This window comes from Oreochromis aureus, linkage group 19, assembly GCF_013358895.1.
Source record: "Oreochromis aureus strain Israel breed Guangdong linkage group 19, ZZ_aureus, whole genome shotgun sequence".
Classification (NCBI taxonomy): Eukaryota; Metazoa; Chordata; class Actinopteri; order Cichliformes; family Cichlidae; genus Oreochromis; species Oreochromis aureus.
Genome location: NC_052960.1, coordinates 13083636 through 13097161, shown reverse-complemented (window position 1 = coordinate 13097161; position 13526 = coordinate 13083636). Strand labels below are relative to the sequence as shown.

At 37.0% G+C, this 13526-nt stretch overlaps 1 protein-coding gene and 1 long non-coding RNA gene across 3 annotated transcripts in view; one reads left to right on the top strand and one right to left on the bottom strand.

The window, feature by feature from the left end:
- The window catches only part of theg (theg spermatid protein), a 98870-nt gene that overhangs the window by 34524 nt on the left and 50820 nt on the right, over positions 1 to 13526 (bottom strand). The window lies entirely within an intron of this gene.
- LOC120434881 lies at positions 5146 to 13391 on the top strand. The gene is made up of 6 exons (XR_005609407.1): positions 5146 to 5509; positions 7086 to 7116; positions 7873 to 7921; positions 8073 to 8104; positions 9837 to 9867; positions 11407 to 13391. It is a non-coding gene; the product is annotated as an uncharacterized LOC120434881 (long non-coding RNA).

Below are 13526 nucleotides of genomic sequence, written 5' to 3'. Positions count from 1 at the left end.
TACATCAAAACGTAGGTATTTTTGCTGGCTTTCAGAAAATGTCACCATCATTGTTGTGAGATTTATAGAATTTTGGCAAATCTCCTCAGACCAACACAAAGTCGCAAAACTCTCCATAGAAAGTCAATGGAGAGTTTGTTCAAAATCACCGCTTGATTTCTCTAATGAGAGGCATTTTCGAATCGTCATATCTCCTTAACGAAGCGAAGTTAAAACATGAGGCTTGTCCCAGTATATCTTCAGACATCCCTGACGCTCACAATTCAATAATTTTTTCCTCACCTATTACCGTTTGGCCATGAATTACACTTGTTTGAGGATAGGAAATTTGTCCCTCGCTCAGATTTCTTCAGATTTCAAACTCTGGAAATGAGGCACTTTTTTCTCTCGTCATATCTTTTTGATGGATTTCAACAGAGAACTGAAAATTCCCATGACTGTTCACCAAAGCCTGCTGTTTCTTACGGTGAAAGAATGATTTTGATGCTCCATATAGATTTAGAGTTACAAAACGTTGTTTGAGGGCAAGTCAAGGCAGTTTTGCTTTGCCTCTACTCAGTTACAGTGTATTACAAGTCGTATATCTTCAATAATTTATATTTTATCACTGAATTATGAAGACCTGCAGATTCCCCCATCTCTTCTGAACAAAACGGTGTTAGAATGAGCATTCTAGCCCCTACGGTTAGGAAATTATGGCCATTTGTTTGAGGGGAGTCCTGAATGTGAGAAATACACTGAAGAAAACCCATAGCTCTCTCTGTGTCTGTGTGTGTAAGTGCTGATTACAGCAGGTGCAGCCAATTTAGCTGACCTAGATATACCAAGCCCAGACTCTCAACAGCCTCTGCACACTTTGCTCTCTGTGTATGTGTGTGTGTATCAATATTTCTCCCATGTTAAAGTATTACTCTTCCATAATAGTATTTGTGCTAAATCAAAGTACTTTTACTACATCTTAGTACTTCTGCTCAATCATAGTATTTCTGCTGAATCATAGTATTTTTGCCATATCATGGTATTTGTGATAAAGCATTGTATTTCCACAAAATAACAGTATTATGTACTGTTATATTATTACTGCTCATAGTATTTCTGCCAAATCATAATATAACTGCAAAATAAAGATTTTTGAGCCAAATCATAGTGTTTGTGCTAAATCCTAGTAATTCTGCTCAGTGATATAACTTCTGCTATGCTGTAGTGCTTTTTGCTAGATTATAGAATTTCTTCTAAATCAAAGTATTTCATGTAAATCATAGAGCAGTTTTTACAGTCATCTTACTGTTAAGCCATAAATTACGTTTGTTTGAGGGGTGGAAATCTGTCCTCCTCTCACTTTTCAAACTCTGAAAATGAAGCCGTTTCTTCTCTCATCATATCTCCGCGATGGAGGTAAAAGGAGCAATGAAAATCGCAGTGAAAGTTCAGCAAAGTCTGCTGATTCACCCAGTACAAGAATTGTGCTTCTATCCCACCTAGTTTTGGAGTTACACAACGTTTTGTAACTCCAAAAATCGGCGTTTTACGCCTCTCACCGCGATCTAAATCTGACAGTTCATCTCCCCGTTTTCCAAATCAGTGCTCTGTTTCCCAGTGGCACAGTTGGTAATGACGCCGGACGGCAGCCCAAAGATCACGGGTTCAATTCCACCTTGGTCAACATTTTTTTTTTCCCTAGAAATTAATACACTATCACAGACAAGTAATTCATATTCATCATTTATTACAATTCTGCAAAGTTTTATGATTTTAGCAGCTTTTCTAATATGGACCTCAGATTCTTCTTAACACTCCATGGCACAAATACTGTTCCCTTTAGGCTCTGTGTATCTGTGTGTGTATCAATATTTTTCCCATTTTAAAGTATTACTCCTCCATAATTGCATTTCTGTTAAATCAAAGTACTTTTACTACATCTTAGTACTTCTGCTCAATCATAGTATTTCTGCTAAATCATAGTATTTTTGCCATATCATGGTATTTGTGCCAAAACATTGTATTTGTACAAAGTCATAATATTTCTTCTAAATCATATTATTTCAATCAAATCTCAGGAGTTGTGCTAAAACACAGTATTATTACCAAATCATAGTATCTGTACCCAAACATATCTGTTCAACTTATTTAACTCTTCTCAACAGTCCAACACCTCTTCTTCACCCCGTTTCAGCAGAATTGAGTTTTTTCACCCCTTTTCAGCACAAATCCCAGCTTTTTCAGGTGTTTTCAACAGAAATCTCTTTTATTTCTGATTGCTGATGTCTTTGTTTTTCAGCTGCCCGCCCTCTTTCCAGGTGGCGCAATCAGTAATGACACAGCTCTGCAGCTCAAAGGTCGTGGGTTCAATCCCACCTTGGTCAACATTTTTTTTTCACTACAAATTTATACACTTTCACAGACCTATAATTTATATTGCTAATTTTTTTCACTACAAATGAGTAGTGCAAAAACATACTATGTCTGCAACATCACAGTATATCTGTTATGTTATAGTATTACTACTAAATCACAGTATTTCTGCCAATTCAAGGAGGCTGACTGTTACTAAGTGCATCAGTGTACATAGGTCATCTCTTGTGTTGGAGTGCCCTCTTGTGGCGCCTTTTGGGTAGTGCCTTAGTAAACGTGAACACTGCAAAGAAGTGGTATCAGACTGGTTTGTAGTGGAGGAATTTGTTGCCAGTTTCTTTCATCTTTAATCCGTATTCATGTTGTAATGTGGTAACTTTTGTGGCACAAATACCACAATATGGCAGAAATACTATGTTTTGGCACAAATACTTTGATTTGGTATACTTTAGCTTCTTCACCCCTTTTCAGCACAAATCCCAGCTTTTTCAGGTGTTTTCAACAGAAATCTCTTTTATTTCTGATTGCTGATGTCTTTGTTTTTCAGCCGCCCGCCCCCTTTCCAGGTGGCACAATCAGTAATGACACGGCTCTGCAGCTCAAAGGTCGTGGGTTCAATCCCACCTTGGTCAACATTTTTTTTTCACTACAAATTTATACACTTTCACAGACCTGTAATTTATATTGCTAATTTTTTTCACTACAAATGAGTAGTGCAAAAACATACTATGTCTGCAACATCACAGTATATCTGTTATGTTATAGTATTACTACTAAATCACAGTATTTCTGCCAATTCAAGGAGGCTGACTGTTACTAAGTGCATCAGTGTACATAGGTCATCTCTTGTGTTGGAGTGCCCTCTTGTGGCGCCTTTTGGGTAGTGCCTTAGTAAACGTGAACACTGCAAAGAAGTGGTATCAGACTGGTTTGTAGTGGAGGAATTTGTTGCCAGTTTCTTTCATCTTTAATCCGTATTCATGTTGTAATGTAGTAGTACCACAATATGGCAGAAACACTATGTTTTGGCACAAATACGTAAAAACGGCTGCACCTGTTTTGGCGGGAAAAAGTACACAGCCTCTCTGATTGGTGGATTCAAATTCAGCAGCTCCCAGGCTGCTTGACTGACCTAGAAAGTTTCTTCTCTCTCCCTCTGTGTGAGTGTGTGTGTGTGTGTGTGTGTGTGTGTGTGTGACAGAGAGAGAGAGAGAGAGAAAGCCTTTTTATGGGATGATCTCATTGTAAGATTCAAATTCAATATATTTAGACCGGTTGACTGAATTCGATCTTGTGTGTGTGTCTCTCCGTGCATGTGTGTTTCCATATTTGTCCATTTTTGTGATTGTGTAGCTGTTATATTTTTTTTTGCCGATTTTTTTCATTTAACAAATATATTTGAGGGACCCTTAGCATGTTCAGCATTTTTTCAGCTGTCCATTTTGCTTTTCCAATTTTTCTTTTTAAGTTATTACTATTGTGCTGAATCATACTATTTCTGCTATTTTATAAGATTTGTGCTAAATATAGTATTTCTGCCAAATATAGTATTTCTGATTAATTATAGTTTTTCTACCAAATCATAGTACAGTATTTTTGCTTTTTATAGGATTTTTATAGGATATTTATATTGCTTAATATAGTATTTCTGCTTTTTATAAGATTTGTGCTTAATACATTATTTCTGCTAAATGTAGTATTTATGCTTAATCATACTATTACTATATATTTTTGCCAGGTCCCCAGGCAGCCAATCCTCTGAGGACTGAGACATTCTAATTTACATATCAGGGCCTGCACGGTTTCCCAGCCAGCCAATCATATCTGAGGTCTGCCCTTTCTTCTCTCGTCAAGTAGTCAAAGTACACCAAAGCCCGCTGATTCACCCAGTACAAGAATTATGCTTCTAGTCCACCTAGCTTTTGAGTTACACGACCTTTTGTAACTCCAAAAAACAGCATTCTTCACCTCTCACCGCAATCTAATTCTGACTGCTCATCAACCTCTCTTCCAGGAGCTCACTATCTTTCCCAGTGGCGCAGCTGGTAATGACACAGGTGTGCAATTCAAAGGTCGTGGGTTCAATTCCACCTTCTTCCGCAAGTTTTTTGCCCTACAAATTAATACACTATCACAGACCACTAATTCATATTCATCATTTATTACAATTCTCAAAACTTTTTACCAGCTTTTCTAATATGGACCTCACATTCTTCTTAACACTCCATGGCACAAATACTCTTCCCTTTAGGCTCTGTGAATGTGTGTGTGTATCAATATTTCTCCCATTTTAAAGTATTACTCCTCCATAATTGTATTTCTCTTAAATCAAAGTACTTTTACTACATCTTAGTACTTCTGCTCAATCATAGTATTTCTGCTAAATCATAGTATTTTTGCCAAATCATGGTTTTTGTGCCAAATCATAACATTTGTGTTATGTTATAGTATTACTACTAAGTGGAGGAATTTTGACACCCCCCCCCCCAAGGCTTTTTGACCCACCTAGAAAGTACAGGAATCACTGTATGTACAGCCCCTGTTTGTTCACTTACTGCTGCTGCTGCTGCTGGTGTGTGTGTGTGTGTGTGTGTGTGTGTGTGTGTGTGTGTGTGTGTGTGAGAGAGAGAGAGAGAGAGAGACCTCTTCAGGGCAGCATCTCATTGTTGGATAAAAATATAATATATTCAGAATGGTTGACTGGCATAAACCCTGTGTGTGTGTTTCTCTCTTTACATTTCTGTATTTCTGTATATTTGATTTTGTGTTTATCTATTGGTTTTCTTGGTTTTTTTCCAAATTTATTTGTAAATTTTTGTAAATATATTGTCTTTAAAACATCTTTGCAGACTGTCCTGGACTGTTTTTTTTTTTGTTTTTTTTTAGGTCTGGTGAACTCTATCACCAGCTCTTTGGTGTTGGTGTTCAGGAGAAGAGCCTTCTAATAATATTTATTCAACTTATAGAATTAAAGTTCTGCTAGTTTTTTTCTGTAGCAAATAAATATTGTATAAAATATTTAAAATTACCTACATTTTCGATGTTTATAATGCCCATTGTGTGTAATACTGGAATTTCCTACTACCCGTGAACGCCTCATCTTTTACCTGACTGGCTGACATCTGCCTCTCTGCACACTTTGTTGAGTCCGCTCTCGGTAAGTGCTGCTCCTCTGCTTGTCTTCTGCTCTCTGAATTGTCTATACTCTGTTTGCGCGATTTAATGAGTTCTTGTTAGTGATTTATAAAGCCAGCCGAGGTATAACTCATATTAAAGTAACACAATGGTTGCTTTTTAGTGAAAAATTGTCATTTTTGTATGTAAAAACAGTGTTTGATGAGCTAACGCTAACAACCCAATGCTAACGCCTAGCGCTCTTATGAGCCCAGTGTGAAATGAAGATAATTCATTTGACTGTAAACCACGGTTATTGTGTTGTTTTATTAATTACATTCGGTGTGTTCGTGTTTTTCAGTCTGTTAAATAAGGTGCGGTTAGCTCTCTTCACAAATCAGTTGGTTAAAACAGCCTCATTCTTTAGGCTGTAACGTTTTTAACGAACCCCCATAGATTCAGTTTCGGCAAGATCAAAGGAGCCATTTTACCGCCTCTGACCGAACACGGGAGAAAAAGAGTCACATTTGTCCAGGTCTTGTGGGTTAATTAAGAGAAAGGAGGGAGGGAGAAACTGAGTATTAAACATAGACTATGTCCCCACATACACGGGTATTTTTGAAAACTGAGATTTTTCGATTTAAAAAACAATCCCGTCCACACGTAAATGCAGAAATGAAGGAAAACGCTGCTAGGAACATGCCAAAGCAACAGGTGGCGATATATTCCTAACCGTGTAGAAATGTTGGCCAATCAGAAGTCTAGAAGCCTCGGTGGGAAATAGCAAACAAAGATGGGGCGTAAAAGCTGAACCGAGTCATATGTGTGTATATGTAAGCATTTAAACACTGCAGAGAGTACAATTAACAGTATTGTATAAATGCATTTCACCAAAACAATAACGTGGCGCACAGTGTGACGTCAAAAAAGGCGCTGGGTTTTCTCCGTTTTCCTCGCCCACACATAAATGCAAAAACTGAGTTTTCGAAAATATCCTGGCAAGCGTTTTTAGAAATCTCCGTTTTCAGTCACCGAAAACGCTGTTTAAGTGTGGACCAAAGGTGCAAACGCATAGAAAAATCTCCGTTTTCAAAAGTACCTGTGTACATGTGGACATAGCCCAAGAATAATAAGAACTCCTAAACAGGAGACTTTAATTTTTAAGAACTGTTTAACAAAGGCTTGTTTGTGCCGACCTAAATCTGCAGCACAGTTTAAATTCTCACTTTGTGGAAAATTAATGAAATAAACAACAGCTCACCTTCACATAAATAAAATATGGCAGTATATTATTATTATTAGTATGGTACATAGATATTTATTTTAAAACTACAGCATATTTAATGATACTATGTGCAGTTGATAATATTTTAGGAAGTAGAATTTGAATGCAGACCACCTCAAATATTAAAGCCTTAAAAATATATCGTGCAGTTTTTCATGTATGAGTGTTATTGCAATCTTAAATGAGAATTAGGCCAAAGAAAACAGAGGAGAGTTGTTGTTTGTATTCCAGCTGTAGTAAACAAAGAAGTTTTGACAACAGAGAGTGATGCAGTATTGATGCTAATTTGAGTTTTCTGATCCTGTATTTTTGCTCTTTGTCTTTTGTTACACAGAGTGAAATAAAGCTTGGTTTTGCCTGTGCTGGTAAGTAAACAGTGATTGTAACTGAAGCAATATGAAATTGGGATTGTGTAACATGTTTAGCAATTTACATACAATAGTTTGGCTTTTTGTGATATCTTGCCATTTGCTCATGGGCAAAAACACATTTAGGATTTATAAGCAGTAAAGCCCCCCCACTAGACCTCTGAGTGTCCCTAAAATGTCCCTGAAGTTTAATAGGCCATTTATGTCTAATTTTAATTTTAAAGGCTTATCAAAGCATTTCTGTAGTAATTATTGTTTTTATTACACATGTTAAGGCCATTTGAGACTCTGCAATTAAATTTTGCCTTCTTTAGACTAAAGTGAGTTCATTTTGTCTGAGGTACAGTGCTGGGAAAAGTCTTTCTTCCTTGCAGATTTATTTTGTTCATGCTTTTTTATCACATGTTTCAAATCATCTAACAGGGATGATATGAATAAATACAAAAAAGCATTTTTAAAGTGATGATTTCACGTATGAAGCAGAGAAAACCAAACCAGAGCTATCTGTTCTAATGTGAGAACATGCTGGTCTCTAATACCCAGCTGTGGAAGCCCTGATAGCAAGAACTACCATCAAGCATTTATAGTATCAAGTATCATTTGTGATTGTTGCATGCTTTGAAACTGTGATGCTATCATTTGATCAAGTGTGCAGTGCGAGCAAATCATTACTTGTGGTATCTGCTGTGTTATGTAATAGCACCAAAGTATTAGAGCTTTACGTTAATGAGTAATTTTTGTGGCTTATTGCAGATTGATAAAACGACACATCACCTTAATAAAGACGGAAATCTTTAATAAGGTGCAGAAAGAGAAGATGGGGTCTTTATAGTAAAGCTGTTGTAAACAAAGAATTTAACAGATTTTTTTTTCACTACAGATTGTGATGCAGTATTGACTCTGATGCTGATTTCAGTTGTCTGATTCTGTATTTTTGTTCTTTTGTTACACAGAGTGAAACAGAACTTCGGTTTTGCCTTTGCTGGTAAGTAAGCAGCAATTGTAACTGCAGTAATATGACATTGTCACTGTGTAACATGTTTAGCAACTTACCTAACGTAGTTTGGTTTTTGTGACATTACCATTTACTGATGGGCAAAAACAAATGGTCAGAATTTATACCTTGTAGCAGCAAAGGCCCCACACATGACCTCTGACTGTCCCTGAAGTTTAATAGGCCATTTGCGTCTGATTTTTATGTTTGAACACAAACAACTGTTTTTATACAGTTGTTCGTGTTGTCCGTTTGTTTGTGGATTTACGTAGCAGACACAACTATGAACGCATTTTAGGTGAGTTAGTGTAAGTGGTAGCTTAAACACTTAAGAGCACCACAGTTGTTGATTTATATCTTCACTCATATTCTGCTTATGTATTACATTAAAGTCAGACCACTATAGAAGTATTTTTGCCTGAGTGAATAGAAGTGGTAGGTTAAACATTTAAGCAATAATAAAAAACTAAGAGAACCAGAGTTGTGAGTAGGCAATGTTGTGTATGTTAAAGCCTGTGTGTAATTTATATACACTAAGTTTAAATGTGCCAATGTGACCACACCTTGGCCCCTGGTGATCCTCTAATCACATGGGCCAATGTGACCACACCTTGGCCCATGTGATTAGAGGATCACCAGGGGGTCCTTTGTCCCTCCTTGGGGGGATTCTCCCACTGGGTTTAAATCTGGGACTCTCGGCCATTTGACCTTAGAACTGAAGAAGCTTCTCGGATGAGAGGTGAAACGTCTTCAAGCAACTTAAAGAAGTCCAGACGCTTTTCTTTGCAAACTCCTTTGACTACGATGACCTGGATGACTGAGAACCTTCACAGACATAAACATAAGAAATTTTATAGTGGCCTGATATTTTTATCAAGGCTGTTTTTTGAAAATAACCCTGGCCTAATTTACAAAAGATGAACTGTGTCTGAAAGTCATGTTTGTTTGTTTGTTTAAGAAATGTGGGAATATCCAGCAAAGATCTTACATGGAACAGCTCAGATACAGCACTCACTTCTGTTCTTTTTATCATGAAATGATCTACAAAGAAATTATCATCATACTAAATTTTGCTAATTAGGCCTTAATATCAACTATGATAAGTTTATCATAGATTTAGTGGAGTGCTTACTGCTGTGTATCAAACATGCCCCAAATATGACTGAAATATGTAGAAACTGCTGTGTAGAAACTAGCTGTCTCCAAATTTCTCATTTTGCCAAAATACATACAGAGTGGCCTGAAACTGTCTGCTCTAACCTCAGTGTGTTGGTTTTGGTAGACCATATAATATTTACAGTAAGTTATTGTAGCAGCACATCTTGGTGTAAGTTTATAGAGTGTTTGTTTTTATTGTGTCAATTTGAATGCAGGCCACCTCAAATGTTAAAGCCTACAAACATTCCATACAAGCTATCATTTGTGATTGTTGCCTACTTTTAAATTGTGACATCACCATTTGATAAAGTGTGCAGTGCTAAGTGAAGCAAATCATTGGTTACAATATCTACTCTCTTATGTAACTGAACCTAAATTTTGGAGCATTACATGACTCAGAAACTTGTGTGGCTTATTGCAAATGGATAAAACTACATATTACCTTTATGAAGATGATCATCTTTATTAGGGTGCGGAAAAAGAAAACAGAGGAGAGTTGTTGTTGTCTAATGCTGATTGGAGTTGTCTGAGCCTGTATTTTTGTTCTTTGTCTTTTGTTACACAGAGTGAACAGATCTTTGGCTTTGCCTTTGCTGGTAAGTAGACAGTAATGGTAATGTTTAGTAATTTACTTACAGTAGTTTGGCTATTTGTGTTATCTTGCCCTTCACTCATGGGCAAAGACAAATAGTCAGGATTTAGAATCTGTAGCAGCAAAGCCCCCACACAGGACCACTGACTGCCCCTGAAAATGTCAATGAAGTTTAATAGCCCATTAATGTCTGATTTTAATTTTTGATGGCTTATCAAGTCCAAACATAGTTAAATGTCAGAGATATCTTTATGCAGTTGTTCGATTTCTCCTTATGTTTGTGGATTTAAGTGTGAGTATAGGTGGTACCTTAAACACTTAAGAGCACCACAGCTATCAATTTTTATTTTCTCTCTCGTTCCACTTATGAATTAGCATGAAGTCAAAACGCTAGAAGTATTTTGCCTGAGTGACTAAGGCTACGTTCACACTGCAGGCGAAAGCGCATCAAATCAAGATTTTTTTGTCATGTTGGTATCAGTGATGGTATCATGGTATGACAGTGTGAACGGCACAAATCCGATATTTTAGAAAGCAACTGCTGTTTGAATTTCAGTTGTCTTAATTAATGTCCAAAATAGTGTTTTGAAATCATTTCACAGCTCTTGCTGATCATCAAGATGTTTTTAGGCAAATGTGAGAAAGTTTGTGTTCTTTTTGGCCAGTCAATAAATAATTTTGAGTTTAATGGATATAAAGTGTTTGAAAGCAGGAGGCCTGAAACTCTGCTGTAACCTCAGTGTGCGGGTTTATTTGGACCATATAATATTTACAGTAAGTTACTGTAGCAGCACGTCTTGGTTTGAGTTTATAGACTTAGTTTATTGTTTTAATAGAATGTAAAAATGTCCTTATAACAGTTCCACCATCATTTGTTAAACATTGTCATTCTGTTCAGTCCAATAATTTACTGTAGAACTCTTTAGTATTTAAAGCCCTACATGTACTGTATTTTTGAAATTATAAGGCATAATGTCAATAAACAAGTCTGTTTTTAAGGCAGATTAAGCCAAACAAAACAGTCAGATAAGTCAAACTTTATTCAAGTCATTCACAAACAACTCTCAACACTGTTCAGTTGTAACACATAAAATACAGAACAATACACTCACTTTTTCAGTTCATTCCTCATCCACAAATCCATCAAACTCTTCATGGGTTGATCAATTTGAAATCTGCTTCATAAGCATGTCTCTTAGCACGTGCCAGGTCCTTGTACACACACCATAATGTTATGTTGAAGCACCGTACAAATTACTCTGCGAGGTGCTGACTATGGTAGCCATAATGCTCTGACAATACATCAAGCAGCGTAGCTTTGTAGCTTATGAATTCTTACTAAAATATTTGACAGAATTTTGAGCGCTGTGTACCACAGAAATCCCGTTCGAGGTCAGTAAGCATAACCAGAATCGATACATTAGGCACATTGTATGTTTTTGAGAAAATGACAGGATTTTAGGTGTGCCATATAGTCTGAAGAATATGGTAAATCCAAGCATATTGGAAATACGACTAATTCCAGGCCTTTTGTGTCTTACAGGTGACCTGCTGCAGAAGATCCTCTCTCTCTATCATTATAAGCAATTCTGTCTATCCTATCACTCTCCCAACTCTATCTAATTTGACAGCCATTCTATCTTGTATCCCTCTATCCCTACTGCTCTATCTAATTTGACAGCCATTCTATCTTGTATCCCTCTATCTCTACTGCTCTATCTAATTTGACAGCCATTCCATCTTGTATCCCTCTATCTCTACTGCTCTATCTAATTTGACAGCCATTCCATCTTGTATCCCTCTATCCCTACTGCTCTATCTAATTTGACAGCCATTCTATCTTGTATCCCTCTATCTCTACTGCTCTATCTAATTTGACAGCCATTCCATCTTGTATCCCTCTATCTCTACTGCTCTATCTAATTTGAGAATCCAAGTTTTCAGAAATCCAAGTTTTCAGAATCCAAGTTTTCAGAAATCCAAGTTACCAGTACTTGATCTATCTGTTACAGAATTCTGAGAGATCTCTGCTCTCACTGCTCCTTCTTTCCTGTCATTAAGCTCTCTCACATTCAGTCATTTTGCTGGAAATTACAAGTTGAATATACAGTAGTAGAACTTATAGTAGAAACTACTTACACAGCCCTACATTTGTCATTTTAATTTTGCATTAGACTTTAGTTTGGACTGTTAGTTTGGCTTACTTTGATCAATTGTATAAAATATCACCTTTTTATAAGTTTATTTGTAATAAGATAATCTGGTTATTTTGTAATACATACATTCAGATAAATAATAAATTAGATCCAGTCTGTTAGTCTATTTCATTGGCTATAACATTTGACTGCAAGTTTATAGTATTATTATTTAAGGACAAACCCATTTTGTCACTCACCTCAGCGCCTGAGGACCCAGACTTCCTGTTTTCTGACTGCTGCAGAAAATCCAGCTGAAGAATCCTCATCGCCTGTCATCTTATCACCACACCACCAAAGCTCCATATATTTGATTTAAATTTTAGATATCTGAAAGATTTACATAAACTCCCCTAAGAGCTAAGACTTTTATTATAGCCTGTTGATTGTTGAGATTTATTCTGCATATCATTTTACAGAAGTTGTAATTATTTACCAGTCTGGTTAAAAAAATATAAGTAAAATTATACAGTTTCTAAAAGAGCTACAATAAAACGGACCAAATTGTTTCCAGAGAACTTTGAATTTCCTTTATTTTGAGTTTGGAGTACAAATCAGCTTAACGTCTATTTATATATTCATAAAAACATTTTAAAGTAGTATAATAGTACATTTCTCAGATTTAACAGTAACTTGAGGAGTTTTACGTTTTTCTGTGTTTCAAGGTTGAGTTTTGTTTACATTTGTGTATAACCACATATAAGCTCCAGGTTGTACTTCAGCAAAATGCCAAGAAAAGGTCAAAGGTCGCAGTCCCAGAAGCTTAGACGTCAGAAGGAGAAAGAACAGGTGAATGTTTCTCAGAGCAGTGAGCAGGTAAAGGTGTGTGTTTCAACTTTTCCCAGCACAGAAGTGCAGAGCAGTGTTCAGACAGCCACAGTGTCTTATGCAGATGTGGTAAAGAGAGGTGTTCCCTCAGTGTCTGTCCCAGAGCCTGAAGTTATTCAGGTAATCCAGACTGAACCCCAGGTTACTGAACAAACACAGCATGATGGAGAGACAGCCACAGTGTCTTATGCAGATGTGGTAAAGAGAGGTGTTCCCTCAGTGTCTATCCCAGAGCCTGAAGTTATGCAGGTAATCCAGACTGAACCCAAGCTAACTGTACAAACACAGCATGATGGACAAGCTCCAGTACAGTCTCATGTACAGGTTACAAACAGTGAAAGTCGTCCACGAGTGAGTAGTATCTGTGCATCCCGAAGCCAGGCCTCTCCTAAGTATGGAAAGTACCGTAATCAGCAATGCATGGCTAACAGTTTGATTTTCCTGTCATTCTTACACGAGGATGAATTCATTACCAAAGCAGATCTTAACCGTGTGTTGGACAAAGGCCATGCAGTGTACTCAGATGCCAGAAAGAGGTTTGTGAACAGCGTGTTTCTAGCCTGTGATGAGCTTCCCTCAGTGGTCACCAGCCGCAGACGTGAGTATCAAGTTGACATGTCTCAGTTTGCTCGTTATGGCA